Source organism: Labeo rohita, chromosome 20 (genome assembly GCF_022985175.1).
Source record: "Labeo rohita strain BAU-BD-2019 chromosome 20, IGBB_LRoh.1.0, whole genome shotgun sequence".
NCBI classification, from domain to species: Eukaryota; Metazoa; Chordata; class Actinopteri; order Cypriniformes; family Cyprinidae; genus Labeo; species Labeo rohita.
Window position 1 is genome coordinate 14,195,689 of NC_066888.1, and position 27,727 is coordinate 14,223,415.

The 27,727-nt window shown below is 35.4% G+C and overlaps 1 long non-coding RNA gene across 1 annotated transcript; it reads right to left on the bottom strand.

Moving 5' to 3' along the window:
* Nucleotides 1–156: 156 nt before the first annotated feature.
* LOC127183265 (uncharacterized) lies at nucleotides 157–27,727 on the bottom strand. The gene is made up of 3 exons (XR_007830017.1): nucleotides 27,600–27,727; nucleotides 4,846–4,913; nucleotides 157–208 (listed from the first exon to the last, which is right to left on the bottom strand). It is a non-coding gene; the product is annotated as an uncharacterized LOC127183265 (long non-coding RNA).

A 27,727-nucleotide genomic window follows, 5' to 3' on the forward strand; every position in this document is an offset into this window, starting at 1 on the left:
CTGACAGGAACTAGAGCTTTCAGTGGCCACTCCAGCTGCAGCCACCCAAAAGTCAGAGGTCATGACATGAATCTGATTTTATATCTATGAAGAGTTACTTCTGTTGCCCCCATGTGTTCCTCTACTGCACCTGCAGAATGTCTCTGTCCATTCATGCTCCATCTTCCTCTCAGTCTCTTTCAGTTGTTCAGCTACTTATCCAGAATGTCTGAATGCAAAGCATAAAAAAGCAATTAAAAAAGATTTAAAAGGCAGCATGGCAACTACTGCTGTATAATTGTTACCAAAGCAGTGGGGCCAGACATGACCTTGCGTCGTTAACCCAAAAACTAGAGAACAATTACTGCAAGACAGGTTTTACAGCTGACAATCACTGCAATAACTTTGTCTAGAGGGCCCTGATTTATGCATGTCCATCTCTAAAGACAACCGAAAGCATTAGTTCCTCCAGAATAGTTGGAGGAGAAAATAAGATGGACTTTTTCGCCCTACACTACATTTTTGAACCAAAGTACACAGGCGAAGAACTAACCATGTGGGAACTTTCCTACATGATTACGAAATGTGTGAAGTCGCAGATGCAGAGCTAGTGCAAGATGAGCATTTGTGGTTAAAGAGTATATCAGTTTAAATTTTTTTAGAAAATGACCAATTGTTTCACCAGATAAGATCTTCATTCTTTGGATGGGATCGTGTAGAGTCCTTTGAAGCTGCACTGAGACTGCAGTTTAGACCTTCAACCCATTGGCTCCCATTGAAGTTTACTATATGGGGAAAAAACCTAAAATGTTTTCCTCAAAAACCTTAATTTCTTTTTGACTGAAAAAAGAAAGACATGAACATCTAATCACAAAACATGACATTTTACAAACTAAACTAACCTTGCTTTGTCATAAAAAGGTCAAGTTATCTGACACTTATTGGATCTTGACACAGTCTTGAAGAACTGCAAGGGTCCTCTCTTGTAAGTATAAATGAATTTTTATTGTTTTTGAAAATAAATTAATGGACTGGCACTCAACAGATGGGAACTTTAGTTTTCCCACCCATTTCTCACTTTTTCTGTGCAAACAGTGTTTGAATACTAATATTTAGCCATGTAAATATCATTAAGCTTTGTTGTTTACATTGCTGAGTTAGAGCAAACATATTTCAGTCTGACTCTTTCTCCTCCTCCACGACTGCGTGTACGAGTCTGTTCATGTACTCTACTCCGGCACATTTCTGATTCCGTCTTTTATGTTTATAATGAGAGTGCGTTAGAAAAATAGATTAGAGAGAAGCCCAGAGGAGCTGACAAGGCCAGCATTAATTATGCAGCTTTCAGAGAGTTTGTTTACTCATATGATTATGGATAATAATATAGTGAGAATGAGCCAGGAGAAAATGGTAAACACGACACTATCCGACACAGAACTCAACACCAGACAATTGGAATTGCCTCAGAGATTCGGCACAAACGCATCCGCAATGGCTTTTATGATTAATTGTGTTTTACAAATGAAAATGCTGTCAAATCTGTGTATAACGCCTCAGGGCATAAACTGCGACACTGTGGGAAATTGACTGTGGAAAAGCCATTAATGTTATTGACACACGTAAAGGCTGTCAGACTCACACCTGTTTACTGAATATATGCTGGCAATCACATTCAAACACTCTTGTAACACCACCTGTTTGTTGCAGAGCACTGTGAGAACAAGCTCCTTCCTTTGATGGACAGAAAAGGAGAATCAGAGACACTAGCATTCATCATCCATTTGATCCCTTGTGGGAAAACCTTAATTCTCTGGGACAGGGACTGAACAACAACAAAAAAAGCAGTAAAACTGAGCTAATTTTTCTTTTTGTCCTTCATAGGATGGCCCATTCTTTCCTCTCCCTGGCTGGTACAAATTGGGCAACTGTGGACCTTTTCTCCTCAGAGCGAGTTGTAGGATGCGGCGAGGCCGGGATCTCAATCGGGCGTTGATGTGAACAAAGTTAATCCCTCATTGGTGCCGATGTGACCCGAAAAAAATCGGCTTAAAGTGGCTCCGTTAAACTGGACACAGTTTTGGCATTCAAAGGCGGCACTCTTTCCTCTCGTCTACCGTCTCCCTCCTCTCTGCCACCCACACACCCCAGCAGTAGTGGAGCATTAAGACAAATACATTCATAACCCTGTTTTATTAAAGACTTGGGGCCCCTGGGTGTTGTGTAGGGGCCCTGGGGGGCCGGTGCGACAGCGGGGCGATTAGGATAAGCCTTCCCATGAGGAACACGAACACGGCACAGCAGCCACTAGGCCCTAAGATGTCCGTTCCCCTCCCACCTCGAAACCTAATCCTCTATTTCATGCACATTAGTGCTGTGTAAACGCTCCCCCAGGCTGCCTTTACAGTGAGCTTCACTTTAGAAGAGAGATGCGCTACTAAAGATGCGGAGAAGCAGACATATTTTTCACAGGCACAAGAAATGGGAAGTGTGTGTATAAAAACCACTTTAGACATGCTTTATGTTAATTTTTTCTGCATAAAACTAACTTGTGCACTGAGATACAAGAGTCTAAAAATGTCAGCCTACAAAAAATTGCTCATGAATTTCTCAATGAGGCCTATGATTAATCAGTTCCAAAAAGAAACACAAAACCTAACTGAAAGAAAACAAGACAAAAAGACTGAATCCGAAAGTTGATCATCTAGCATAATGAAAGATTTACAAGCCATTTTTAACAGTGAACATTACATTAGGTAAAGGGTTTTCAGCACAGCAAGTGAGTTTAGGCATTGGAAAATGAGTTTAGGCATTGGAAAATGATAATGTAGAGTACGAAAAATTTATATTTAGATTAGTTTTAACAATGTTATTAAATTTTAAAGTTTAACTTTCAGTGAGACTGACAGCAAAGTTAATCAACATGTTAAAATAACTGCGTAATTAAATATTGGGCAATAAGCGTTATGGTACCAATATTCAGTGGAGATCAAAATTAGAGAACAATTTATGAACACTTGGTTTTTTCAGAAATAATGTAATCTTTATTGTTCAAAGTTTGAAGGAATTTTAATTGTGACTATACCATGCTAGTAGCACCAGTGTGCTTCAAACCTTTATTTTGTGGAAAGCACAGTGATTACAGCAATCAAAAATTAGTAGGAAGTGTAGAAGTGTAGTAACTTCAGCACATCTGCGACCACAGGACATCACTAGTTTCTCAGGCTGTGCTGGTGTGATCTTGGTCCACTGTTCTTCCACTCTCTTCCATAGTTTGGTAACTGTAGAGGGTTTCTTAGCCATAATTTTGTCGCCAAGGATTTTCCAGAGATTATCATTATTATTTCAATGGTTTCAGCTTCTAGGAACTGCTTTGCCTTTTTTGCAGTGTGACGGGGACATTGTTTTGCATGAAAATTGCAGGCTGTTTAGGCGATGTTTGCAGGGAAGGAACTGAATGTTGCTGAAGGAGGTTCAGATAAACATTTGCATTCACACTGCCACGTATCTGTATAAGAGGCCCAACTCCTGCTGCAGAAAACATTCCCCGAACTAAGACATTTCCTCCTCCATTTTTCACTGACTTCTTTACACACTTGGGCTTCAGTCTTTCCTCAGTTTGATGCCGAACATAATGTTTCCCATCAGACCCAAATAAATTAAACTTGCTAAAGTAAACATCGGAGCGGTTCTTCTCTCTCCACACAACATGCTCCTCAGCAAAGGTTGATTCTTTCTGCTGGTGAGAGGTTTGGTCATAGCAGAATGCGCTTTTAGTCTGGCTTCTCTTAAACATGCCGAGACAGATCCTTACCCTGTTCAACACTGAATTGACAAGCAATTCCAGCTGCAGTGCTGAACCGATTCCCCATTGAGAGTATCTACATTATCCTGTCTTCTCATGCATTTGTCTTATGTGGACAACCAGCCTTTTTGGGGGACTTGACTGAATTTGTGTCATTGTAAACCTGCAATATTCGATCAATTACAGATTTGGAATGACCAACTTCTCTTGCAGTGGCTAAAAGGGTCATTACTTTGGTCTTCATCTGGACAACCTCCTGTAGCAGGGTTTCAGTTACCTTAGAGTGGCCTTCTTGCAAAATCAGTGAAAATTGGAGGAATGCTGCTAATTAAATTTGTCATATAATTAAGGAAATTAGCACCAGGTGCCAGATTAACACAAATAACTTGGAGGTATCTGTAAGTGTTCTCTTTTTCAAATATCTCTTAAGTTTTTTGTGCGTCAGAATACAATTAATTTATAAAATATGCTTAAAAAATGTCCCTTCTGTCAGGATAACTACAAATAGGACTAAGCAGTGAACTTGAAATTTAGGAAATTGTACTTGTTGTTCTCTAATTTTGTATGCACACTGTATGCATCCAAGTGTGCATTCACTTAATATTTTTACAGATGAACTTTTAGAGTACAACAAATGTAACGTACATGTAAAAACAGGGATAATGAGAATGCAAAAAACAGAAAGTACAAAAAATTAAGTTTGTAATACTTACTTTCATGATTCAGTCATGTTTTCATGATGAATATTTTTGATATTTGTTCTCACTTTTCACTTTAACTGTCTTGTGGTTAAATACTTCAATGCTGATTCACATTAAGCGTGTGCAGAAGGAGGCCTGATCTCTGTTTTATGTGCGTTCATGCTTCTATATGTCTGAGTGAGAAAGGCCTGTTTCTGATCAGTGTGTTTGAAAGTAATGTGTGGGCTTGTCTGATGTGTCCCGAATCATTAAGCGTTCTGGCACATGTGCGTTAAGAGTCTGTAACTCTATTGTAAACAGCAATGTGTGAGTCTCAATGTATATGTCAGCATTTAAGTTTTAAATATATGTGTGCGCACTTACTGCAGTTGTGTTGTGGTCTGGAGATGCTCTTGAAGCTCAGTCTTTTGTGTCGTTGCTTTTTTTAGTGTCTGAGGGTTAGAAGGAAAAAAAATGTTGGAATCACTTGGCTGACACAAAAGGCAAACCCTCTTTTAAAGCCACTTCAGAGGTGCAAAAAACAAGAACCACAGTAGAAAGAAAAAAGTCTCAGTCCACAGTTTCGCTGATTTATGCTTCTCTAGTCACTGTGAGAAGAAACAATCAGCACTTTGTGGTGTCAGCAGCAAAACCAATGTATATACATACATACACACACTGAGAAAAAGGTAAAAACTGTCACAGGACAGTAACGTTTCAAAAGTGGGTACATTTTAGGTACTAAAGCTAAAAAAGCAGTAATATGTACCTTATAAATATTATTTAAACTTGAAAATGTTATATATGTATAATGTATATATATATATAAAACTGAGTGGCCAAAGAAAAAAAAAAAAAAGATGATTATCAATTATCAGAAAATCTGTGCCAAAAATGTTATTTACAGTTAAAATTTTAAATGAAAATGCACAAAAAAGTAAATGTAAATATAAACCAAATATCAAACTGGCCAAAGAAAAGAAAAGAAAAGAAAAAAAGAAAAGAAAAGAAAAGAAAAATAAAATACGTAAATAAAAATGCACAAAAAAGTAAATAATTTTTTTCTTTTTGACCTATAAAATTTAATTATTTATTTTTTTATTTGTATACTGTAATCTGGGCAAAGAATTGGTAATTTTACAACTAAAATTGTAAAGGTAGCCTTGATTTGAAATTTATTTATTTATTTGATGTAGTATTATTTACACTTGAAAATATAAATGACAATCCACAAATGGAAATGCATGAATTTAACTGCATAATTAAAAAAAATCAAAAATTAAAATGGGTGGCCAAAAAAAAAAAGTGACCAAAAATGTTATTGAAATAAAAAAAAATCTAATTTAATATGATTAAATATTATTAAATAATATATATTTTTATTGGTATTACTGTAATCTGGGCAAAGAATTGTAAAGTTTTCAACTAAGATTTTAAAGACAACCTTGATTTACATTTTTTATTTATTTAATTGATTTAATATTATTTACACTTGAAAATGTAAACGAAAATCCCCAACTGGAAAAGCATGAATGTAACTGCATTATCAAAAAAAGAGAGACTTGTACCAAAAATGTTATTAAATAATATTAAATATTATTAAATAATATATTATTTAAATAAAAGTTAATTACATAAGTTTTTTATTAGTATCATTGTAATCTGGGCAAAGAATTGTAAAGTTTTCAACTAAAAATTTAAAGACAGCCTTTATTTAAATTTTTAATTATTATTTATTTATTTTTTTAAATATTATTTACATTTGAAAATGTAAATCAAAATCCACAACTGGAAATGCATGAATGTAACCGCATTATTAAAAAAAAAAGAGAGAGCGAGACTTGTACCAAAAATGTTACTGAATAATATTAAACATTACATTAAATAATATACATTTTTTTGGACATATAAAGTTTCATTATATACTTTTTTATTGGTATCACTGTAATCTGGGCAAAGAATTGTAAAGTTTTCAACTAAAATTTTAAAGACAGCCTTGATTTACTTCTTTAATTAATTTATTTGATTTAATATTATTTGCACTTGAAAACGTAAATGAAAATATAAGAATGTCACTACATTAGAAAACAAAATCTCAACTGAGTGGTACATTTACATTCTAAAAACACCTTTATTTCAATGTTTTCCTGTAAAAGTGTGCTTGAGCTCTCTTCCAAATAAGTATTCTGTTAGCTTCTAATGCTACTGCATTCATACATATTAATGTCCATATACTTCTGGAGCCACGGTAGGCCACAAAAGTGTCAATTGTCATTTTTGAAAATTTCAAGTGCAGCCACTGCTGTTATTATGCCCACAGAATTCTCATCTTGAATTCATTCACTCTGTTCAGCTGAACTGACAGTGATCTGATGCCTGGCCAGCTTCCAGCTGTATGTGTGTGTAGCAGCAACAGAAGAAGGAGAGATCAGAGAGAAAGTGAATGTGAGAGTGTTCGGCCTAAGGCAGCATGCCATAAAGTGAGATTAGCGGTCATAATCTGCTAAAGCATGTGTGTGTGTGTTACCGTCCCTGTGGTGTGTGGCAAAGAGGTGAGTCCTATGGCCTCTGCTCGCTCACCCAAACAAATGTCAGATTTACCCTACACCGAAAAAACCTGCCTGTGGACCACATACAAAAGCAACATGTGAGGCTCATTGTCTGAACGGTTTCATCCCAGAGCTCAGTTCCCTTTTTTCCATGTGCCGTGGAATAAATCATATTCAAAATCCAAATATGAATTCAATAGAAGAACAATGGGAGAAGCAACAGACTCGTTCTCATATCACAGACACCAGGCGCTTTGATACATCTCATGACTGATTGATAACTTGTGTTGAGTAGCAATAAATGCCGTGTGAGCTTTCTAGTCAGGGTTTCTATTATATTAAAATTAGAGGCCTGTTTATCTAATTACAACAGCACTATACTGTAAATAGTTCACGTCCCACTTATCTCTCCGTTCTCACACTCAGAGAGACAATAATGTGCATAACACACAAGAATATAAAAACAAAGGAGGGATCGTTCTGGAAAACAGAGTAAGACTTCAAACGCATGTGGTCTTCACAGATGAAATGTAGACAGTTGTGGTGCAGACATACTTTAAGACAGTTCACAACATTAGAGAAGGTGGGGACTGGGAAAAAAGACTATAATGATGAGCAGATTAGAAGGTGAAGAGAGAGAGAAAGGGAGAGACTCTTGACCCTGACGCGGGGGTGTTAGGAGAGTAATTAAACAGAAAGAAAAGAAAAAGAAAGACTTAGAAAAGCATTAAAGAGAGACATGCCTACAAGTATACATGTCCATTAATTATTGCCTCAGGAAGTTCTTTTTTTCTCTTTACAAACAATTAAATGCAATGAATGGGTGCTTAAATATAGTTCTCTACCCTTAGTATACGTTTTATTTTTATTCACTGTTAAATGCTATTCACTAAAGAGACAGATGACACTGAAGGGACTATTTAGCGCGCAGTTTCATGTCCTTCATACTGGAGGAAGTTTATTGTGTGGCACATACTGCCCCCTATCGGTGAATGTGAGGAATAAACATTGATAATGAATAAAGTAATATGTGGTAACTGGAGAAGCGTCTGCTCCTCACACAGGCTAATTAAAATATTTTTATTTTCGCTTTATTCTTTCACTTTAAGACATATATTGAGTTGATCTGGAAGTATTTGTGGAGCTTTCCAAAACAGACGACAGTTTTTGTTTTCTCAAATCACTAATGTCGTACACAAAGATACATTTTCTACAGTTTAAATAATTAAAATCTTATTTTAGGATACTGTAAGTTAAGTAGGATAATGACTAATGGAAGTGCGGCCTGTTTAATCGGTTACACAATCTTTAAGTTGCATGTTAAGCTAGATATTGTGAGGTTTTTGTTTCATAGTGTCGGGAAGATGAGCTGTGGAGGATGTAACCTACAGAGAGGACCTGCCGCCGTCACAATGCAGCTTTTGTCGCCTCACAACAATCCTCTTTCAGTTCCCCCTAATGAATGCGCATTGTATATAATATACCTTTGTTTTCGCGTAGCATCTCGAATGAACTATCTCCAAAAATAGGATACTGTTGAATTAGGCAGTTTCAGAGCAGCATATTTTAGGGTAAAACTACACAGCATATTGTAAAACGCGATGAGTAAGACAGAGACGCTTCCGCTGACTGGAACTTCCGGTGTTTTGGAATGCAACGAAATGCCAAAAGATGCAAAATACTTCTTTGTAATACTTCTAAACAACCACAAATTCGTTTAAGCAGCGTGTTTTAATGATTTTTTTAAAGCTAGCCCTGACATACAGTGCATGGTGAACTCTTTAGTCATTGGAATATAATGATGCCGTAATTGAGAACAGACATTAAAAACTTGTGTTTTGGTGTTTACAAGATTTCTGTGGAAGCTGGCGAATGCACTCTGATGTTGAATGAAGCAACAGAAAATTTCTATTTATTGTGCTGTCAAGTAGGCCTATTTATGGAAGCCCATTTCCCCTTCAGAATAACAAGGTAGACTAATTGCAGCTTCATATCCTAGAGTGTTACTATGGCTGTATCTGAATCTGAAGACAGTATGGAAAAAAAACTGTATGTATAAAAACAGTATGTAAAAAAAGTAGTATGTCTGAATTCATATTATGTAAAAAGTATGTCTGAATTCACCAATATTTACTATCCCATGAGGCTTAGAGGAGTTGTAAATGGCAATGAAGCGATGCAGCTGAAGCTGGTAGATCACGTGAAAGTGACGAATGTAGTACGCTCAGAGACTACATTCATACTATAACATACCTTTTAACCGGTACAAAGTAATTACTTATCCAAAAGAAAAAAGACAGCATGCAATTTTGGACGCAACTCACAATTGATTTGTCAAAACTTTATATCTCAAAATTGTGACATAATATACCACAATGTCAATATATTTCTTTAAAACTTTTTTTTTTTTTAAATCTCACAATTACCCTTTTATTTTATTTTATTTATTTTTTTTTTACTTTGAAGCAGAAACAACTATGTCAGTATTGCTGAAGTGACTTTACAATAACTATAAATGATTGTTTAAGACATAAAGTCTCAATTCTGAGAAATAAAGTCGCAATTTTGAGATTTATTTTTTTCTCAGAATTGCGTAACGTAAATTAAGTCAGAATTGTGAACATATCAGTCTTTTTCCACCCCAGAATTGGACTTTATAACTTGCAATTGCAAGTTTACATCTCACAATTCAGAGAAAAAAGTCAGATAGGTGAAATACAAAATTCTGACAATTCTGACTATAACTTGCAATTGCGAGTTTATATCACACAATTCTGAATTTTTCTCAGAATTGCGTGATACTGAGTTTACATCTCGCAATTCTGACTTTATAACTCGCAATTGTAAGTTTATATCTCGCAATTCTAACTTTTTTTCTCTGAACTGAGTGATGTTGAGTTTCTCTCGCAGTTCTGACTTTATAACTCGCAATTGCAAGTTTATATCTCACAATTCTGAAATTTTCTCAGAAATGCGTGATATTCAGTTTATCTCGCAATTCTGACTTTTTTTCTCCGAATTCTGTGATATTGAGTTTATAACTCACAATTGCGAGTTTATATCACGCACTTCTTAGAAAAAAAAAAATGTCAGAATCGTGACATAATATTTTATATGTGACCCTGGACCACAAAACCAGTCATAAGTAGCACGGGTATATTTGTAGCGATAGCCAACAATACATTGTATAGGTTTTTATGTCAAAAATTAGTAGGATATATTTCCTACTTTAAATTAATCAAAACTTAATTTTTGATTAGTAATATGCATTGCTAAGAACTTCATTTGGACAAATTTAAAAGCAATTTTCTCAATATTTAGATTTGTTTTTCACCTTGGATTCCAGATTTTCAAATATTGTCTTATCCTAACATCCTGTCCAAACCATATATCCAGCTTTTAGATAAATCTCAGTTTTAATCCCCTTACGACTGGTTTTGTGGTCCAGGGTCACATATCTCACAATTCTGACTTTTTTCTCAGAATTGCGTGATATAAACTCACAATTGTGAGTTCTAAAGTCAGAATTATAAAGTCAGTTTGTATCATGCAATTCTGAAAAAAAAAAGGCAGTACTGTGAGATAAAAAGTCGCAATAACCTTTTTTACATTTTTTATTTAGTGGCAGAAATGGGCTTCTATAATATCCACATCCAACTCTCTAAAAGTACATCAATGATCTCGTTTGTGTCTAATTTAATTTCTTCTCAAGAATTTTAGAAGTATCCGAGACGAAGCTTATTTTAAATAAAACATCACTGAAAACTCTTCTTGCGTCTTGCAAGCTACAAAAGGGAAACATTTTTAACAATAAACCTTAAAGGCGTAAAATGCATGCACAACAACATTGATGTCCCTTATCTTCTTGACCAGAGAAAACCTTTGGGATTCCACCCCTCCTTCTTTCTCTTTTCTCATTACAGAGATAAGTCTATACTGTCCCGCTATCCCATGATAGCCATGCCTCTCTGGTGTCTGTCTTCTTTAGATACATTTCTGCATGCCATTTAAAACTTTACCTTTGAACAATCCCTTACGTCTTGCCTGTCACATCTGACAGGTCACTCACAGGATAGCAGCGCTATTCATTAGAAAAAAGACAGCTCATTGCACTCCCTCCATCGAGTGGCCTCACAGCCGTCTGGTCGCTGTGGAGACAAGGAGACAGTGAGAGATGGTCTGGTCTGAAGTGCCAAGGATGGCTGACGTACAACAGCTACAAACAACACACCCAAGAGAGAAGATAAGAGAAGACCGCTCATTAACATGCTCTCGCTCACACACACAAATAAACACATTGGCACATTCGAGGCATCATGATAATGTCCAAACATGCTCGTTGCTCATTAGCATTATTATGCAAATTATTAATTTACACATGCACAGAAATGTAAACAACATTTTCAAAGTTCCTAATGAAAGTGCATGAAAATAAATCTAAATTTGCATGACTTCTTTTTTTTTTTTTGACTGTTTTTGTCCTATTTCCTACTTGGCCACATGCATAATTTCTTTGACATTTAATCTTGATATTTTACATTTATACTTCTCCATTTATTTTCCTTTCACCTTTTTTACAGTCCTACGGTCCAGTTTTCCTCCTTTTTTTCATCTGGTTGCCTTACAATTCTTTATAAATCCTTCTGCTACAGACTCATATCTCTGATCTGATTGAATCGTTTCGGCCATATGAGTTTCTCTTTCCTTTTTTCTCTCTCTTTCTCAGTGTTGTTGAAATGAAATGTGCACTGCGTCTGATCCCCTTGCTGGGGGGTCTGAGTCGCTTGCTGGCCTGGACTAGAGTAACTGACTCCAGTCTGTGATATCCCACTGATTTATGATCAGTACTTCCTGCCCTGAGCTTAACCTGCAACATTATGACCAAACAAGCAAAAATGTTGCCTGAACACCTTCTGCATATACACAAAGGATTAAGTTCTCTCAAAATAGTTAAGAAATGTGACCCTGGACCACAAAACCAGTCATAAGTTGCATATATACGTAAATATATCAACACTTTATTATTGATTGGTAATGCAGTATGCATTGTTATAAGAACTTAATTTCGACAACTTTTGACAACGACAACTTTAAAGGCGTATTTCTCAATATTTTGATTTTTTTGCACCCTCAGATTCCAGATATTTAAATAGTTGTATCTCGCCCAAATATTGTCCTATTCTAACAAACCATACATCAATGGAAAGCTTATTTATTTAGGTTTTTAGGTATTAATCTATAATCTATTAATCAAAAAATGCACCCTTATGACTGGTTTTGTGGTCCAGGGTCACAAATAATTGTCCTCAAAACAAAACTTTAAAAAGTTTGAATGTAGTCAATGTATTCCCTATGCAAAATGTTACAGATTTTCTGCTTTGTAAATTATCAGCTAGCAGAGCAGTTTACCAGTAGTTGCTCATTTTATTGTAACATGGTGTTTTATTTCTTTAACTTTTCATTAACTTTAGTTAATGTATTAACTAACAAACAATGAACAAGACATGTATCGGCCCATCAGTCATTATTAATCTTTGTTAATGTTAATTAATAAAAATACAGTCGTTCATTGTTTGTTCATATTAGTTTACAGTGCTTTAACTAATGTTAAAAAGCACAACTTGTGCTTTTAATAATGCATTAGTACATGCTAAAATTAATTAACTAAGATTAATAAATGCAGTTCATTCTTAGTTTATGATAACTGAAGTAGTTAACTATAATGTTAACTAATGAAACTTATTGTAAAGTGTTACCCCTTTTTTGGATGTTTTTTTAGGGTACATTTGTTATTTAATTAATATTTCATATTTAACAATATAAAAAAGTTTGGGGTCAGTAAGATTTTCATCACAAAATATACACATTTCAAATAAATGCTGTCTAAGATTTATTACAAAGTAACTTTAATAGCAGTGTTGTTGTTAACTAAAACAAAAAATATATATGTTTTTTTTTTTTTTTAATTAAAATAAAGCTGCAAAATGAATGTAAGATAGATGGAAAAAAACAAACTTATATAAAATGTTACCTTAAATGAAATAGAGATTATTTAAAATACTAATATTATTAAAAGTAAAACAAATATAAAGAAATATAAAGAAAACTAGTTACACACACATATTAATGCTTTATTCTGCATGTTCATATTTTAGATCCTACCCCATACCTAACATTAACAATTAATTTATTAACTATTAATAAACAGCAAATAATCAGGGAAAATGTTCAGGGAAAAGTCTTAGTTAATAGTGAGTATATGTTTCCTATTCTAAAGTGTTACCGAAAACCAAAAACGAATCAAACTCATAACAAAACTTAATAATAAAAATAAAAACAATAAAATAAAATATTTCAAAATATTACAAAAAGATTAATGTTTAAAATATTATTTAATTTTTTTATTTTATACTATTCTTCCTTTTCTATTTCTTCCACACTCTCCTTTACATATGTATTTAAATACATATTGAATAGAGATATGCACATGCACATTCAAACTTTACATAATCACATGTAAAACCTTTTTGTTGTTCTGTATTTATGGTTTTCTTTCTATTAAAAAATAAATAAATAAATAAAAAAAACTACAGTTATAGCAATAATAATAATAAATATTAAAACACTGTTTCATATTCCAAAATAATATTATATGCACTCTTATGCGTGGTTAAATAGCCTACAACCCTGTGCTGGGTGAAAACATCCCACTTTTTGGGTTTGTCCATATTTGACCCAGTGCTTGGTTGTATTTAATGTTTCAATTTAATAAATGTTTAACCCAACAATCTTATATTTAACTCTTGAAAATGACTATATGGCTGGCTTAAAATTAACCCCAAATAGGTTGTAGATTAGAAATTAGACACATAATTACTAGAGGCATCAGCAATAATCAAAAGGTGAGCAATTAAAAAATGTTTATTATTTAATTTTATATATTTAATATATTAATAAATGCTCATCTATTTTAAGCAAGAAATATAGTACTTTTTAAGCAATACTTGAGTCAAAACAACCAGTCGCTGAGTTTGACCATATTTCACCCAGCAGTGTGCCAGATGAAGTTTATTGGCTTTTCTACGGTATAAATTGTTTTGAGCCATTTGTTATTTAGAACTGCATAATGGATCTGTCATTCATTTTCCTCAAATTTCTAATTACTTTGTTTTGCATTATTTCCTTTATGTTCCCCACAGCATTATTCATTTCAGATACATACACATCCATTCACTTATCTAAGTCTTTCTCATTTCTGCACTCTCCCTTTATCTCTCTCTTTTCTAGTTGGTCTGTCAGTTGTCTCTGACAGTGTTGAGTCTCATGGTCAGCATCTATCGTGATACTCCATAAACTAACCTTACCCCGACCCTTCAGGGTCAGAGGTCAAGACAGCGTAAACACAGAGACAGGCCGACCGGCCCATCAGTCATATGGCATCCCATGACAGCTGAGCCGGAACACCCATCACTCCACATCTTGCCGGTCAGAACCGCATATGACACACTTCATGATGGAGGCATCTCTATTCCCCACAGCCTCTAAAGAATCTAGGAACCGCCCAGCATGATCGGAAAAGGCCATATTCGTATCCCTCAGAGAGATGCGTAAGCTCTGAGATTCATTTGGAAGCAGCTTGTTCCGTGTTCAGCATTCCAAACACAGCATTTTTATGAATGTTGCTGGCAGTCCACTGTCCTGGCTCAGAGACAGAGGGGGCTGGAGAGTCTGCTAAAGTCATTGTTTATAACTGACAAGCACTGGAGATGTTTTATCATTACACAAGAGAAACATGAGGAGAAAGCAAAGCTAAACCCTAATACTGTGAATTCCCTACACCAGACAGAGGACTGGATACATGTATGGTTTGTTAGGATGGGACAATATTTGGCTGAGGTTCAACTATTTGAAAATTTGGAATCTGAGGGTGCAAAAAAAAAAAAAAAAAAAAAAAAAAAAAATTAAAATATCTTCATGGAACATGATCTTGGATACCTAATAGGATACCTAATATCCTTTTCATAAAAGAAAAATAGATAATTTTGATCCATACAGTGTATTTTTGTCTATTGTTACAGATATACCCGTGCTGCTTAAGACTGGTTTTGTGGTCCAGGGTCACATTTTGGTTTTGTTACATTAGTGAGGAGATACAATGATCTTTAAATGGCAGTGGTGCTATTTGCTAAACTGTAACTGTGATCAGAACCTGCTGATATCAGTAGTGGATTTAAAGCAAAACTTTATTCAATTCATAATGCTTTTTATTTTAATGATTAACATGCATTTAAAGGATTAGTTCATTGCTGAATTCAGAGTTCCTGATAATTTACTCACCCCCATGTCATTCAAGATGTTCATGTCTTTCTTTTTCAGTCAAAAAGAGGAAAACATTCCAGGATTTTTTTTCATATAGTGGTTGAAGGTCCAAACTGCGACTCTACACGATCCCAGCAGAGGTATTAGGGTCTTATCTAGCAAAACGATTGGCCATTCTTGCATTAGTTCTGCGATGCGTATCTATGACTTCACGCATTAAGTAATCACATTGGAAAGGTCACACTTGGTTAGTTCTTCATCTATGTACTTCGGTTCAAAAATGGTAGGGTAGAGTGAAAAACTCCACCTCATCTTCGCCTCCAACTTCAAAAATCGTCCAACATCGTTACAAAGGGCTTTGACTTTCTTTGCATGTTCGCTTTGTAAACAATGGGTCGGTACTTCCGCCTGCATCACTCATGACCTTTCCAACAGGATTACGTAATGCATGAAGTCGAGCTAGTGCAAGATGAGCATTTGTGGTTAAAAAGTATCCTAAATGGCCGATCGTTTCACTAGATAAGACCCTTATGCCTCAGCTGGGATCATGTAGAGCCCTTTGAAGCTGCAATGAAACTGCAATTTGGACCTTCAACCAGCTGAACCCCACTGAAGTCCACTATGTGGAGAAAAATCCTGGAATGTTTTCCTCAAAAACCTCCATTTTCAAAATACTTTACTATAATAGTCAGGATATTTTTAAATAATTGTCCCCTTACAATATGAACAATCCTGTACAGTCAGATTTGAATTGAAAGTGCCTTTAAATTCAACTTCAGTTCCTGAATTCAAATTTGGGTAGCAAACAAGAAGTGTAATTGCAATTCAAATTTAAATGGAAGGAAGCAGAATTAAATAGACATTTCAACTTAAACTCTAAGCAGAGAAGCAACATTTGCAAAGACAAACTTTGAACGTTGGCTTATGTTTTGTCAGGAGGTTTTGATTTAGCTTACTTCTGGGGATATTTTTCAGCAAATTTCTCTAAAAGAAAACAAGGAGATGATAAAACATGCTCCTTGTATACACAAGTTACCTGTCAGACAAATTCATGAAGGTCCATAAATGTATTAACACGTAAGATCAGCCAAAACTGTGGCTATGTGCGAGTGTGTGCACAAACACACACACAGCTCAAACATAAATAGTCATAAAGTCCAGTGACAAACGTTTAGAGTGTCTTATAATCAGGCCGTTTCACCCATAAATTGGCTGCTTGTCTCTGCAATTTACTTCAAATTAAGCTCATAGTATTTATAAGTGAACTCTTATCGCTCTAGATGTTCTTGGGCTCTAATTGGCTAATGGGTATTTTACCCAGAGTTCAACCCTCATCCTGTAGCAGCAGGCTGATGTTCAATTACACCCATGTGGGACAACTCGGCAACAGCCCAGAGAGGTCACGGGGGTCATTACCCTGACAACCCAAGATTAATGGGGTGTTTACCTCAGTTGGTGAATGACCAGTGTGCATATCTGTCAGCACAGAATCATACATACACAACACTCACTCTCTCTGTATCTCACTCACGCTGATACTGAACACTTTAACAGAGGTGTCAGCTTGACAGTATTCCTCTGGAACAAGCAGATACGGGAAATCTTTGAGCAAACAATGATGACATATGAACTAACACAAGGATACGCACAAGAGCTATACACGCACACTTATCACATTCATAGACTCACACTTACGCATCCCCTCAACAATTTATTTTAAGACGCAAGTACATATTTTGGTGACCAATTCTCACTATTAACTATTGGCTATTTAATAAGAATATATTAATGCCTTATTCTGCATGACCATATTTTAGATCCTCTAATCATACATTTAAACTTAACAACTACCTTACTCACTATTTATAAGCAGAAAGAAGAAGTTTATTGAGAAAAAAAATGCAGCTAATAGTTACTTAACAGTAAAAATTGGTCCCCAAACTAAAGTGCGACTGTATTTTGGTTCCGTTTTCCAGTAAAAATATTGGTAACAGGTATTTATAATGTAAGCTGTAATTTATTACATGTATACTGTATCTTTTCATAAATAACAATAACCAAAGTTAAAATGCATTATAATATTTGAAGGTTTGGCTGTTATGTGTTTTAATGCATTACACTAGTGTAAAATGAATAGACACGTTTTATAACTAACAATTTTTCATAAAATACAGTTCATTATAATGCATTACAAAGCATAATTAATGCATTAAAACTACTTTTATAACACAAGTAAAGCATATTTAAATTCAGCTTACACTGACCAAAGTGTAATACAGGACAATCATAAAATACAAAAATTTCAGGTTTTACTATCCTTGTGGGGACATTTGGTCCCCACAATGTAGCAAAAACAAGTACACACACACACACACACACACACACACACACACACACACATATATATATATATATATATATATATATATAAAACATTTTGCTTAATTATAATTCATCATGAATTTTATTACAATTATTTTTAGCAATGAATGAACGAATTCAGTAATTAAAATATATTTAATGAAAAAATAAGTTTTAAAAATAAAACTTAACTTAAAAATTAAAAGTGACTTAAATTTATTTGAAGTTTTGAAGTAAAACAAACGTGTATTTTAAGCATTTATTTTGAATAAAGTACCTTCCTTTTAAAAAAAAAAAAAGATACAAACAAAAAACTATACAACTATACAACTATACACTCTAATAAACTTTTACAAACTATAATAAACACCTGGAAAAAATGTTTTCACATGTAGTGTGTCCACTGTTTATTTGCTTCTGTGATGCTTGTTTACTGTTGATGTGATCTGTTTGTATAGGTGGTTGGGAAGCAGTAACGTGCTGTTACGTCTCCTTTCTCTGTCTGTAACAACGTTGACCCCTCACCCTGAGTGACGACTTTATGTGACGGTCTCTCCCTCACTCTTACTATTAGCCACTGTGACCTACTGTAACTGAGTTCAGCAGTGCTAGAATGAAGTCATGGTTGTCTGAATGCTTGCTGAACACTATGAACTCAAGCCAGCATCTACACAATACAATCTAACGCGTAGTTTTGAAATCACCTGTGAAATACAATACTTTAAGCACGATGGCAGACTGGTTTTTAGGCATCCCATATGTTTGTCACTGTCTGTTTCAGAGATCTGAGCCATGAGCCTTTACCCCACATCTGGACCATGCTGTGGGCCATGTGGTCTGGAACTGCTGCCAATGTTGAGAAACAACAAGAAGTGTTTTAGCCAGAAGAAAGAGGGGAAACCATTGTCATGATATTGTTTTTAGATTTGGCCCCAGGGAATGTGCTCAGCACTTCCAGTTTTTATTAAGTATTTCACCATAAGACTCCACAGAACATAGTTACAGAGCAAGCTCTCAGAAGCAATTTATTACTTCATACTTCAGTTTCCAATATTAAACTTTAACATTCGCAACGTAATGTTAGCCATTTATCCTGTAATATCAGATTTATGGTGTCACAATAGTGCTAATTTAGGGTAAACTAACCAGTTACAACCAGTCTGGCTCTGTGGGGTTGGGTGTGGAGGCTTTAATGGATATTTCATGGTTGGTTTGTGTTTTCTCTCAAGGAAAATATGCAGATAAGTTCAGTTAGGCAGTGAATGCTCGTTTGATTAATCATGTGTGCAATGTCCCTATAAATGCAGGTTATGGCTAAATGTCAGTTTTTCATAGTAAAGGTTTATGTACCCAGTATATCTGATTAGACAATCACCATTTGAGTTATTGCTTTATTAAACTTGCACATGCACATGCTTAAAGTGAACCTCTGGTATTAAGACAAGGCTTAATATACTATAAATTATGTCTCTTACTGAAATATGTAGTAGAAAACCCATGAAAGATTTACTTTATTTAAAAAATCCACATTGTTTTATAAATATCTTCAACTATCTTCACACAAGGAGTCCAAACGCCCCGGATATCCAGTGAAATCCACGCTGAGAAACTCCTTCAGTGGTTACAGCATCATGAAAAGCGTTGGCATGTTTACATCCTGCCAGGATGGCATCTAGCGTTTCTTGTCTCTGCTATTTGTAAGCTATTTCAGTAGCTGTGGTCTACTAAAAGCGTCAAAGGCATCAGGGATAAAATGAAAAGAACAAAGATGCAGGTCTTTAGGAAGTTTTATTCGTCCACAGGCATCTTCCAATTCTTTTCTCTTCTTCCTATCGCTAGGAAAACAGTAAAGATTTACGTTGCTTCTCTTGTTGCCCTTCGAATGAAAATTACAACCAAAAGCCACACAATGTTGCATCATATCAGTATTTTATTTTCCGAGTTGTGTTGCAGTACAAATAGCAACAGGTAGCACCAGTAGCACCGTCATCGAAAAATGGCACCATCGTAGTCCAAAATATGTATGAAACTATGATTTTTTTTAAATAATGTAAATCTTTCATGCATTTTACTAAGAGACGTAATTTATGTTATACTAAGCCATACAAGTCTTAATACCAGAGTCTTTTTAGCCCTTTTCTCCATGAACTTTGCACACATTTCCACTATTCCTTTCTTGCAGGCATTTTCAGGCCATATCGTTTGCATAATGGACGCTGGAGAATGTTTATACATGTGGTCCTGCTGAAACACACAGAATGAGAGACAGACAGGCTGAAAGGCAAACAGCAGACGGACATAGAAAGACAGCATGGGACGGCGTAAAAGAGAGAAATGAAAGGGGTTGGAGAGAGGTGAAGTGGTCGACCGATGGGAAGAGAAAGGTGGAGTGTGTTTTAACAGGCTCCAGATGGTGAGGTCTAAGCAGTTCAGCACTGTGAATAATGGCTCTCCAGTGACAGAACTGACCAGCGACTGAATCATAACCCATATCAGGGGCCCAAAGAGACGCACTGTCGACAAAACACACACTTACACATGGCGATAAACGTAACCAAATCAATGTCAACACACTGTTAAACAGTATTCTTCATTTGAATGTTGATATTCAGAATAACAACCCAATGGTGTGCTATTGCTTTTAGAAAGAAAACAAGGAAAATTTCAGAGTAATAGCCAAAAATAAAAAAATATGTTCAAATAAAAATAAAGTGATACAAACACTTGTGTTATTGCATTCCAATGCACTGCGTTTCAATTGTTTTTCTATGTAAACAAGCACCAGATGGACATTTTTGGTGACTGCACTTGTGTCATGCATATTTGGCACCATCTTTCACATGAGACAGCATTCAAAACATGTAGCGTTAAAGGTTATAAGGAGGTTAAACATGTCTGTATGAATAGTTTTTGTAAAATCCGTCATGTAGATTCCAGTCCATTTAGACTCCAATTGGCTCAACTGGACGAGAAACAAACAAAAAAAATCAATTATAAGCTGATTGAAACTGTGGGCCAGAGGAACTGACTGATGTATAATATGATTTATTTCTTATGATTAAGTCGTTTAATTTTTTTTTTTTTTTTTTTTCCAACTATCTGTGGCTCCTTGGGATGAGTCAAAGAGATTGAAGCTAAGAATAAAAAAAAATCCATTCAGTTTTTCTTCGTTTACAGCTCTTCCTTTAGCTGTCATTGAAGCATTTGGATGAGGGAGAAGATTCGTCCTCTCATTAGAGAGGATTACAGCGAAAGTCTGTGTTAGTCTGTGTCTCATTTCAAAGCCTTGAATAAATCTCTGTCCATACTGAGATAAGGAACCCGCTTTCTCTCACTCTCTCTCACACATACACATTCTGTCTATCCCTGTCATGGAAATTAGATTATGCCAGTTTTCCACATGCACAGATGACACAGCTTAATTCAGACAAATCAGAATATTAAGAATATGTCTGGATGTATTTGTATTAGGCTGGAGTGTGTATGTGTGTGTGGATGCAAGCGAGATCAAAGTAAATCGTTGTAAACAGTTATTTGGGGAATGCATGGCATTTTTCACGGGAAAAAAGGATCTTCTAAGCCAGGTCATCCCTTATCAGGAGGGTCTGTTTTCAAGCATGCAGGAACTAAGGGGTCAGAGTTTGGCTGCTTAACATGGTCCAGTTAGACCCTGCTGGTAGATGCAATTACTATGAAATTATGGGGTATGATCATCTCTGTTGACAGCCATTCAAAAGTTACGGACATGGTTCGGAAGCAACTAGTTACAAGTAACAGAGTTAAGTAATTTAATTACAAAATAAATGTAACAGTAATCTGTGTAATTAAATAACAGTTACTTATGAAAATATTAACCATTACAAAAAGGGTTACATCTGAATATTTGCACACACACATACAGATTTGATTGATTTGTTTCCCAAATTGCAACTGACTGCTTTAAAATATGACCCTAACCAATGTTTCAGGAGTTTAGTACACACAATATGACATATGCTTATTCGATAGCTGTTTAATTTTCTGTTTGGATTGATGCATTTGGTATATTTTTAAGATTAACTGTTTTTTCCAAGACATTGTTAGATGCAAGTGTTTCCTGTCATAGACTTTATTTCAAAAACAGTATCATAGCTTAAACTATTTCCTGTTAAGATTTTAAATCTGTATTTAATCTCAGAAAAATCTCAAAGTTAAAAGAGGTGCTAAAGACTTTGTGGTGGCTGTGCTTTAAAATTAAATTATTATAATCTTAATTCAAGTGATGAAGGATTTTGAAAGTCTGATAGTAATCAGTGTTGAGTATACTGTAAGGCTAACCCTACCTGATTTAAATGTTTAAAAATGAATAACAGTTGAAAACATTCATTAGAATTTTAGAAAAGTAATCTTAAAGTAATCAAATGTAATCAATTATATTACTTTAAAAAAAAGTAACAGAAATAGAAATAGTACATTTTAAATAGGGTTACTTGTAATCTGTGATGTATTACATATCCAAAGTAACCTTCCCAACACTGGTTACGAAAGAGTAAAAAAAAAAAAAAAAAAAGTGAAATTTTAAAAGTTAAAATGACAAATAGTCATCTTTGTGAAACAATTTGAGATTCATAATTTTCACAAATGGGAGTTTGGGAGATATAAATTTGATAAAGTTGCATTTTAAGATATAAAATCAACAGGGAGATAAAGTCACACTGCAAGATTTTAAATTCACAGTCGTGAGATATAAAGTAATGTTGTGAAAACATATTTAATGGGATGGCTAATTCATATGAATTCCTACAGTCTCACTCGACGAATTTGTATGATTTCAGTAGGGCATTCATACAAATTCAAATATGTACGTTTAGCTAAAATCATATGCATTTGTATGAGTGAGGTCATACAAATTTGTACGAATTAGCCACCTCATAAAATATGTACAAACTGCCATGAGATCAGACTGGATTTGTCACATTTTTATATAAAAAAACACATTGTGACACATAAAAATCGCAACACTGAAAGCACTTAAAGATTTTAAAATGGCAACTGTGAGACATAATGTCACATTGTGCATTGTGCAAAATAACAATTACAAGAAACAAAGTCACAATTGTGAGATTTTAACCCTTTGAGCGGTACGGTCCCACATATGGGATTCTTTCTGTGCCCCTGGGAGTACGGTCCCATATATGGGATTTAGAACGTTCGGTGACTGGAGCTGTGCTTGTCATATAATCACAATTATGCAGTGTTTTCAACCACATAACGTTTATTTTAGGTTTCAGACATTTAAATACACATAAGTACTAGTAAAACAATACATTTAGACTTTGTAAAATACACAGATGTCTATGAAGGCAGCAATAACAATCCATTCGAGTATAATTTGCTGACGTGTTTGATACATTTTAGATACATGTACATACGTTTAGGGTTCTCTGAACGGCAGGGCAAACAAACATGGCGGCGCCCATCTCACGTTATAGATCACGATCCAGATCATTCAATCATGACATATCGCTATGGAAACAATACAGGTAACGTTCTAAAATAATGGTCGCCTAAAAAAAACTCAAGCTGCGTCCGAAATCGCATACTTCCCTACTATATAGTACGCGAAAAACAGTATGCGAGGCGAGTAGTATGTCCGAATTCATAGTATTCGAAATTCAGTAGGCGAGAAGTACCCGGATGACCTACTGCTTCCGCCCGAATTCTGTAGTACGCATATCATGGACACTTTCATATCCCATGAGGCTCCGGGAGAGGAGGCGTCATATTCGAAAAATGGCGGAACGTGAGAGACGTGGCTCATTTCAAGTGTAAAAAACGTTGTTTATTGTGATTAAATTACACTTGTTTAACACAATCTAAATAAACGGATGATATTGTAAATCGAAACGTTATTTGATAAATAATCTAGAAGCTGTGTACGAAGGCGTGATCTGCGAGCAGCTGACCGACGCCTTCTCTGAGCTGTCTGTCCAATCAACGTTAAAACGCCGAACACTGCCGGTGCCGGTGTTCGTGCAGTGGAGTCTCTTTAAATTTTCGCGCTGTTGTGACGACGCATGACACGTGACAACATCAATATGGCGGATGTAGTACGTCCGAATTCCATTCATACTACCCACATTCATACTATATAGAACGTACTTTTTAACGGTCGGGTAGTACGTTCATATTTAAATGTAGTGCCTACTTAAGCAGTATGCGATTTCGGACGCAGCATCACTCTTGGGGGTCAGATAGAATATTTTAAACTCACCAGTGAAAGGGTTGAGTCAAAAGTTACATCTGTGATATAAATTTACAATGACCAGACATGAAGAAACCTGACGGCAGCTCATGAATGTTTATTTCTTTATTTTAAACACTAAAGCTTCCATCCATTTGTGTCCATAGATTTCTGTGAGGTAGACGTCTGTTTCCCTTTTTTTTTCACAGCTAGCATCCTTTGTAATCTTTTTTTTAATCGATCTGAAGTCTCATATAAATCCACACATAGAGACATTCAAGTAAAGTGTAGGGAAATCTTTTCATATGCAGTCTTGGTCTGTCTCTATGACTTTTCTGTCTGTGTATTTCTCTTTATTTCCAGACCTCAGCTGTAGATTACTAATGGCACCTCAGAACTACAGCAGGCTTCCATCATTCACAGAGGAGAGACCAAAAAACGAAGCTGACGTTTTTAGGATAACTGCAATTTCTGAACTTAAAAGCCTTACGAAAGATCAAAACTGAAAGATAAGTCTGATAAAGAAATGCACGGAAACTGTTTGAACGAACTATAAAAATAAGAATTATAGACTACATTTGTGAGGAAATAGCATATGAATGACCAAGCGAGTGAGTCTTAGTTCCTCCCAAAGTTACTTCTTCATCTGTTTAAACATCTTAGAGATTTTCCATTCCAAAGTCATCTTTATCTTGCTCACTGGGGGCTTTTTTTCCTTGTAAAGCTGGTTTGGAATAATTTGGACTGTAAAAGGAGTATAGAAATTGTATTATATTGGAATAAGTGAGTGAGTCAGTGAATGAATGAATGAATATGGTGCTTTTAACCTGTCCTTTTGGGATACGCAATCTGCATCTCCTGCATAAACAGGACTAATAGCTGTCAACAGTTTACTTCCAAAGATCTTTGTGTAACTATTAGAGCAACATGCGGTGCAGCAGAGGAGGTTTGAGTCTGTATAATAAGCCTCCAGATGTGTGTGGGTGTGAGTGTGTGTGTGTATACAAGTGGCAGAATGACAAATATTAGTTTAACAAAAAAGCGTGAGGGTCTTTAGCATTGGAAATTGACAAACACCAACTGGAAATGAAAGAGTAATGAAGGAAGATATATGAAGGGCAAGCAAAAAGAAAGCATTTTGTAGAGGTCCTTTTAGGCAAAAAGGAGATTTGTTAGTCTCAGTGCAACAACGCTGCTTCAGAATTCACAGAATAACTCGTTTTTTTCCTACATTCACAATCTCTGTGTAAACACATGCAAACACACTGTTTCATTATTCATAGGAGCAGATTCTGGCCTGCCAAGCGTAAACTGTTATACACAAGAGCAGGCTGTGACATTACCTGTCTGATGTCATTTTCTACATTAGGCTCACAAATGACATTCGTGAATTACTTTTACTGCACACAGTCATCCACAAAACAAAACAGTATCTTAGCATAAATCTCAGTAGAAGTCATAAATAGCAAAAACAGAGATGCACTCTTGTTTCTGTGGCTTTCTTTGTAAATTACAAATGCATATTTCATGGCAGGCAGTGTGTGTTTTGGGGAGGAGAATGTGTCCTTATATTACAGGGTAAGTCAGCAATGTTTATTTATTCCTCTAACCTAGGCAGGATTGTGCTCAGAAAGCCATGTTAAAAATAAATAAATAAATATATTTTTGTTCTAAAGACTGGGAGTAATTTCTTTTAGAGAAATTATTAATTGTATTCAGTAATGATGCATTAAATTGATCAAAGTTGACAGTAAAGTCATTTATAATGTTACATAAGATTTCTGTTTTGCTGTTAAAGTATATGCGATTCATCAAGAACAGAAAAAACAACATATCAAGGTTTCAAAGCAATACAACCACTTTCAACATTGATAACTGAACATTAATAAAATGAAAATTCTGTTATTATTTACTCATTCTTAAGTTGTTACAAACATGTATGTGTCATACCCCTGTGGACTGTTTTGTTTGGTTTTTCCCTCCTGTGTCCTTATTTGGTCTTATGGGTTGCTGTGAAAAGAGCTGTTTTTGACAAGGTAAAACGGGTGTTGTTTTACACTACCATTGAGAAATTTTAACCAAAGTATGTTATAGACTTTTCATTAAGACCCTAAAGAATCATATCAACTTGTGGAAAATGGGCATCTGATGACCCCTTTAAAAACAGTAAACTGATGAGATTCATATTTGGTTTTAATAAACAGAATAGCATATTAATTACATTGTTAATGTAAAAATACAATATAGATTTTTATTATGATAGTGTAAACAATGTTTATTTAACCAAGAAAATGTGAAATGTGACTGAGACATGAATTTAAATTTAAAAAAGTAGTACGCTCTTTTGTCCACATGTGTTGTTGTGTTTTGCCGCATGCTTTTCTTGTTGTCTTGTGTTGTTGTCATGTTTTCGGCTGCGTGCTTTCATGTCATGCTTTGTGTGAACACTCAGCTTATGAGTTTCCTCATTAGCTGCGTGTTTGTGTCTCTTTTGTGTCTTGTGTTTTTGTTTTTGTGTGAGCACTTGGCTTTTGTCTTGTTTCCATGTGCCATGTGCTCTCATGTCTATTCTCTTGACCCCGCCCATCTTGTTTACTGATTATTGGTTAATTTGCCCCACCTGTGTTTCCCTCATTCCCTGCCTCATTTGCTCCCTACATATTCTCCTTGTGTTTGCAGTCCTGTGCCAGTTCGTTGTTGTGTGTCGTCCGTTCACCTTGTGTCCTGCCTTGCCTGTTCTTCCCCCATGGGGTAGTTTTTGTTGCTGTTTTGTTCATTTTTATATAAAAAAAAAGCCCATTCTCCTGCAACTTGAGTCCTCGTCTCTTCCCTACACCCCAACCCTGACAGAAATACACACACACATACAAATACACACACACAAATAAATGTAAACTGATAAACAAAGTATAATGTATATTTCCTCCTTGTGCTGGTTACATTGCCTGGAGGTCTATACTGGAGTTATTTATGGCATTATGGAATAGAAAGTGACGTCCGTCGGCTCTTCCATATGAATGAAGAACATTTTTAGAAGCGTCTGTATCTACACTGCTGACGTGAGCTCTTCTGCCTGAGGCTCCTGATAGTTTCTCCATCCCTCTTTTTATTTTGTCTCTCCCTTTTAATCTCCTGCACTTTTTCCTCCTCACCATTTTCTCCGTTTCTTATTTTTCCCTCTCTTTGGAACCAGTTTTATTCCTTCTTTTACTCCTTCCCTTAACCTCCTTAAACTCTGTTTTGCTTTATCGCATAGAGACTGAAAAAACAGAGTGGAAATAATACTGGCAAACATCGCCAGACTCAATACTGCACCGTCACACGGCTTAACTTGTCATGTATGCACAACAATCATGTTTACGCCATCTATAGACAAAAAGACTGATGGGTGAGGGAAAGAGAAAAGGAAGACAAAAGAAAGATGATAATGGAAAAAAGATCTTTTTGAATGGAAACTGTCCTAAAATTGTCATCCATTTTTCAACTCGGACATCCCCTCGAATATCTCTGGAGCCTTGGATAAATATTTTGGCTTCCGCTAAAATATGTAATAAAACAGTTTATAATGCTTCCCCTGTGTCTTACACAGGAAGGATCTAAAACATTTCAGCTCACAAAAAGAAAAAAAAATTGAAAAAGTTTAAAAAAGGCAATAAAATAAGCGGAGACAGAGGGTCAGAGCATACCTTGTGTAAATATTTGACTCTCAGTAAATCCAGCAGAGCCGTTTCTGTCCGCGAGATGATTTAGCACTTCCTGCGATAAGCCTTCTGCCTCACCTCTTACTGCTGGCTTGAAGGGACCATACACCTCT